Source organism: Anneissia japonica, unplaced genomic scaffold, assembly GCF_011630105.1.
Source record: "Anneissia japonica isolate Jap-2015-1 unplaced genomic scaffold, ASM1163010v1 scaffold287602_len1038180_cov171, whole genome shotgun sequence".
In the NCBI taxonomy this organism is placed as follows: domain Eukaryota; kingdom Metazoa; phylum Echinodermata; class Crinoidea; order Comatulida; family Comatulidae; genus Anneissia; species Anneissia japonica.
This window is the reverse complement of record NW_022734061.1, coordinates 506,128-512,127: the sequence shown is the minus strand read 5'-3', so window position 1 is coordinate 512,127 and position 6,000 is coordinate 506,128.

Here is a 6,000-nt window from a genome sequence, read left to right as displayed (position 1 = left end):
TCTCAGAAAAAAAAAACATAAAATAATGGCTTTGAATTAGGCATACAGTGCTGAAAAATTTGATTGTAAAATGGATTCCCCAGGTATAAGCCCACCCCCTTTTTCTTCATATAGAGACGAGCAGAGCATGCACGAAAGCTTGTACATAAGTCTTATAACTAGTCTTTATGTACTACTACTTCCAATATTTTATTTGTTAGAAGCAGGGGCGTACTTAGGCTGCTTACGGGCTAGGATGGAGAATGAGTTACTAACTCCCTAATTCCAATGAAGATTTAATGGTCACGTTTAGTATTTTGACCAGCTAATAGAACTAATTTGTCACCATTCGCACCCCCTAAACGTTTTTTTGACATCTAAGAACGTATACTGTATGATTATTTTGTTTACATGTTATGCTGCTTAAAGCTGGGTTTACACTAAGAAAATTAATTTGTGCAAATCAAAAGCGTTGGTTCATGCAAATTGATATTTCTATCTGAGTTTTTCGTTTCAGCGAAATCAGCAGTTAAAACTGTTTACTTTTTGTGAAACAAAAAAATGCGCAGCCAATCAGAGCTCAACTGACCGACGATTTCGGTTTCCATGAATAAAGTGTGTCGTGTAAAACCGGCTTAAACGGCACTGATAGGTCGAATTGGGATGAAATAAACTGGCTTTGCCAGTGAGAGCTCATACCGTAGTTACTGTATGCCACTGTTTATAGATTCTGTTGATATTCGCAGGCATTATTTGTACAGTCTATAAATTACGGTTCCTTTAGTTTGCCAAGCTGTCCGTTTCAGTCCAGCTTTATTTGCTACCGCAGTCACGTGGAGTGCAAATCATATATTCAGTCCATATAATAACATTAGCAATTATGCTTTCATTAAGTTTAAGTGCTTAAGGGAAATTTTAAAGACGTAATGAAAAAGCCAACACAATTAGCGAGTGAGAAATCGGTTGAGCACAGAAGGATTGATGTTGCTGGATAGCGCAGCATTCAATTAACTTGGCAGAAAGTGGACAGTTGTGCAAGGTTATTATTACTAATAGAGAGCTGGTGATTTTGAAGGAAAAAAATTGACAATGATTCCAAGAAAGGAATGAAATAGCTGTAAGTATAATTATTCTGTGGGTGCTGATAGGTTTTGGGGTCCTCGATTATTAGGTGAGGGTGTTCTAGCTCACAAAATAAGGTAGTTTAACTGCTTGAGAATGAATATTTTTGCTTCAAACATTTTGAATGTGGGGGGAGGGGGAGGTGGGGAAACTGGGGGACTATCTTGAATAATTTGTGTGAGTTATTGACCGAAGTAGTGGAAGTTGGTTATTATTTTCCTGTGTCTAATTAATGCTTACTAATAGTGACCTAGTGCTCTATAACCTGTAACCTCTATTAGTTTTACGGTATTTGCAAAACAAACAGTTTGTAAGTTCAAAACCTGGAACATTTCAAAACCATGATTATCCACATTTCCGTATGCCTGGTTTCAAAATTTTTAAATGTCTTTCACTTATTAGCTACACAAAAGGTATTTGAGAGAATACACTTTTTATTTTATAAGAATAAGAACCAGTAAAATTTTGCCCAGGCTCGGTGTTCTTATTTTTTGGCCAATTTCAGGCTCAAAATGTTCTTATTTTGTTCTTATGTTACACACTTTTCAAACATACAAATGTATTTGTACCAGTATACTGTACACTGTACTGGAATGTAGGTAAAAGTGCACCAGGAAAACTGACTCAGGAAAAAATGCCCACTGAAAAAACGTCCCCAGAAAAAAGGCCCCGGTACAAATGGCCCCATATGACAAGCAGGTATACACCTCCTGTACTCTCTTATAGAGGGTATTACATAGTCACACCTACTGCACATAAGGTAAGGTACAGTACAGATATATTTTTTGGTTTTTCTAGTTTTTTTTTGTTTTTTTTATAAAAATCTCATTGGACGTTTTACCTCAGCCTTAATTTGTTCTTATTTTGTTCTTAATTTTTAAGCAATTTCAGCCTCAGTGTTCTTATAAAATGTGTTCTTATAAAAAAAAGAAAATTGTAGGTTTCCTTTGAACATCATCCAGCTGACGACGTAACAATAATAATTTTTGATTAACATCGCTAGCAAATCTGGGCTCGCGCTAACCGATCGCCACATCGCCATGGGCGAAAACTGTTCTGGATTGGCAAAAAAAAAATCAACCGCTTTAGCCATTTTGACAAAAGCCTTAAAATTTAAAAAAGTTTTAAATACTTGCTAAAATACATCATTTTTTTCATTTGAGATCCATTTTTCGCTAACTCCATGCCGTGGATTTATTAGAAACCACCCCTTTCCCTTTTTTTTTGGAAGGTAAAAAAAGATATAATTGATTTTATTTTAGTTTATTTTTAGGCGTTTTTGGGAGAGAAAATTACTGTTGGACCCCCTAGAGTATCATAGTTTCGATCGCCACATCCTCCCCCTCCCCACCCCCGTTCTACATCTCTGGATCTGCCCCGGCAGGACTCTAGTCGGCCCATTGGTTTGGACTCCTCTGTCGAACATGTTGGACACCATGTTCTGTCAGCAAGTTTTGGCTAATGATTTTTAACAATTTTCGTCAAATTTTGGCTAAAGACAGCTTCAAGTTGCTAAAAAAAAAAATATGTCAGAGTGAGCCCAGCTACCTCTTTAAGATCTACCCTCTAAAATTTACCGTATACCTACCAGTATTAGGCCATGTAAAAAAAAAGAGTTGTTGATAGTTATGGAAGGAGGTTTTCTTTTTTTTTTTTTAAATCAGTAATGAAACCACTCCATTGATACATGCCAAGTTTTCAAATCCCACATGGAGTGCAAGGCCTCGTGTACATGGTGGCTAACTTTAACAGATCTTCTAATGTAGTGTTTGATGAGGTGGAATTTAAACGAACAAATAAAAGACAAAATAATTACACACAAGGCTTAGGTCTAGCTAAAGTTGAATTATGGGTGGAAAGACGATATTTCTTGTAAGTTTTGGCAAAATTTTGTAGAAAAAAAAAACCAAAATTGGTCGGGTGATTTTTGTAAAATGTAGGTAGGGGACAAATAACAACTTATTTTTTTTACATGGGTTCTTCCTGAACATGAACTTAACATGAACTAGTTGTATTTAAACATTAAGTCATACTGGAATATTTTCATTTTAACATATGTTTTCTAATTAGCTATAAGTGTGTGGAAATAAAAGTGAATTGAATTGAGTTAAATATTCCATATTCCTTTAAATATTTCTAAGAATTGGAGGCTAATAGATTTTCCTAGAAACAGTATTTCATGAATATTACCATGAAATCAGGTGTTCGATAACTTAATAGGAACCCTATGGTGAATTTAGGCGTTAATAACATTCTGTACTTTAGTTATGGAGCAGAGTAATAGAATTAATACCTTATACTCTTAAACTTTGTTTAGAAGTTATCAAATTTTATTTGAAAAAAAAGTGTGCGACAGTGCCTAATTGTGGTCATGATTACATCACATCATGGCCATATATAGGCACATCATGACTATATATGGGCATACACCAGTTTTTAAAAATTTAAACAAGTTTATGGATTCAGTCACTGATCTATACCTATTAAAAAGTTTAAGGATTCAGTCACTGATCTATACCTATTAAAAGTTTTTTTTAAATTTTTTTTTTAAATGCCCTTTATTTATTATTTTTGTTGGAGGGGAGGTGTAGTTATGGGAAGACTTAAATTGATGAATGGATAAAGACTGATGAACGTTAGGTGGAGATGATTTTAAATCACATGTGCCTTGGTGAAGAAACACTTTAACTAAGATTTAATTTTATCATTTATTTTATAAATTATACTTCATAAAGTAAAACATTATACACTTCCTTTTATAAGAATACAGGCTGAAATTGCTAATAATAAATTAAAAACAAAATAAGAACAAATGGAGGCTGAGGTAAAATGGCCTTCTTTCTTGGGCCATTTTTTGCAGGGCCTTTTTTCTCAGGGGCCATTTTTGCCAGTGCCATTTTTATCTACATTCTAGCATAGTATTATACTTCTGTACTATAATAATTTTCTATGTTTGAAAAACTGTGTAAAATAAGAACAAAGTAAGAACATTTTGAGCCTGAAATCGGCCAAAAATAAGAACACTGAGCCTGGGCAAAATTTTACTGGTTCTTATAAAATAAAAAAAGTGTATTTAAATATTTTTCAAGTGTATTTAAATATTTTATAATAAATAGGCCTACTTCTTACAAGTAAATAAAAAAATTAAGGAACTCACCAAAATTATTAGAAATGAGAAGATGGTTGCTAAGAATATTAATAATATATACTGGTATATCATTTAATTTTATTTTTTGTTCATATTTTCTGTTAAAAATTGAGATGTTGCTACAATTAATATAGGAAGTCCTTTTGACATTTGTGGGTTGTACTCTGCTTACATCAGTCAACCTCAATCAATCAAGCCATTGGTTATGTTTAGCTTGTAATTTATTGTGTTGTCATTTTAGCGGCTTAAAGCAACATAATGCATACTGTGTGTCGTAACCCATCAGTCAGTCATCAAATTATTTTGGTGAGTTGCAAACCCTTAAGAGAAAACCTGAAAATCAGCTATTTCAATTCTGCCTCTTAATGTTATAGGTATTATGATAAGGCACTATAAAAAATATTATTAGTTTATCACCCTATCTGGGCAGGAAAAGTGATGAGGGAGGGAGGCTTTTTTTTTAATTTTTTATTTTGCAGAAGCTAAATATAACCCTTGGTTTGTTTGCTGGTGCATTGATATTCAAAGTAAAACATGATTTAGATAATGCAAACAATATCTACTAACTATTTAATAAAATAAACTAAAAAAATATTTAAATAAAATTTTAAAAATTAAAAAAAAAAAATTTTTTTATTTGTTTTTTTTCAAAACAATTTTTTCCCCCCAGTACCATAGAAGGCATCCGTGCGAAGGTGATAAACTAATAATTTTTTTTATTGGGCCTAATTAATGATCCTCTTCACAAGCGGATCACCTTGTTATTATAAGGTTTATCTTCTTTTTATTCCTCTTTCTTTCTGGCAATATTTGTTAGCATGATATCTACGCACAATTTTGCGTTTTTACATTATCGATCATATCTTCCTAACCAATTGTCATTTCTAAATCATATTCAGTGGGCATAAACTTGAGGTTAAGGTTGAATGTCACCTACCAAAATATTACGTGTGTGCATGTCACGACGTGCGAGCACACGTGCGTCAACATTGTAAAATGCTCAAAATCACTTTTTGACTAAATAAGAGCACTTTTTAGGCCATTTTGAGCAATTTAAAATTTTTTTGAAATTTTTCACTACGTGTGCACATTTTTACGTGCGCAGCACACACGGAAGCTAGAAATTACGTTTTTTACATATTTTGGATTCCTGACATTGTATTCACAAATTTCCATTCTTTTCAGTCATCTTAGGGCCAATAGCAGTGCCGTATATGGGCATCAAACATAGGAATCCTTGCGTGTGTTTGTGCTGACACAGTAAAAATATGCTAAAATCAGACCTATATTTAATCAGTTATAGGTTCATAGGATGTAAGGTCACCCCCACATTCTATTACATATTCTGGGAAAGCACATGAGTTGTAGATATGATTTTATAGATCATAATGGCTGATTGAACATTATGACGTCATTATATTGCCATCTGCATTTTTAAAAAAACTTAATTTTATCTATGACCTAATTTTTGAAAATCGCATTTGAGCGTATCTTGTTTATCCTTGATCAGTGGCAGCCCATCAAGGCAAGCAAGGTATGCAGTGCTATCACACTGTAATGTTTTTCATGTATACCATAGGCTTAGCCAGCGCATCGTCCGGCCATCTTTTGGACGGCCAACAGTTATTTAGGACGTTCACTTTTACCGTGACGGCTTGGACGGCTTGGCCTAATTAGCTCGGCCTAGCCTAATTGGGGCGCTGTTCTACCTTTAGCAAATTCATTATATTCTTCAAATCTATCGAATGTTA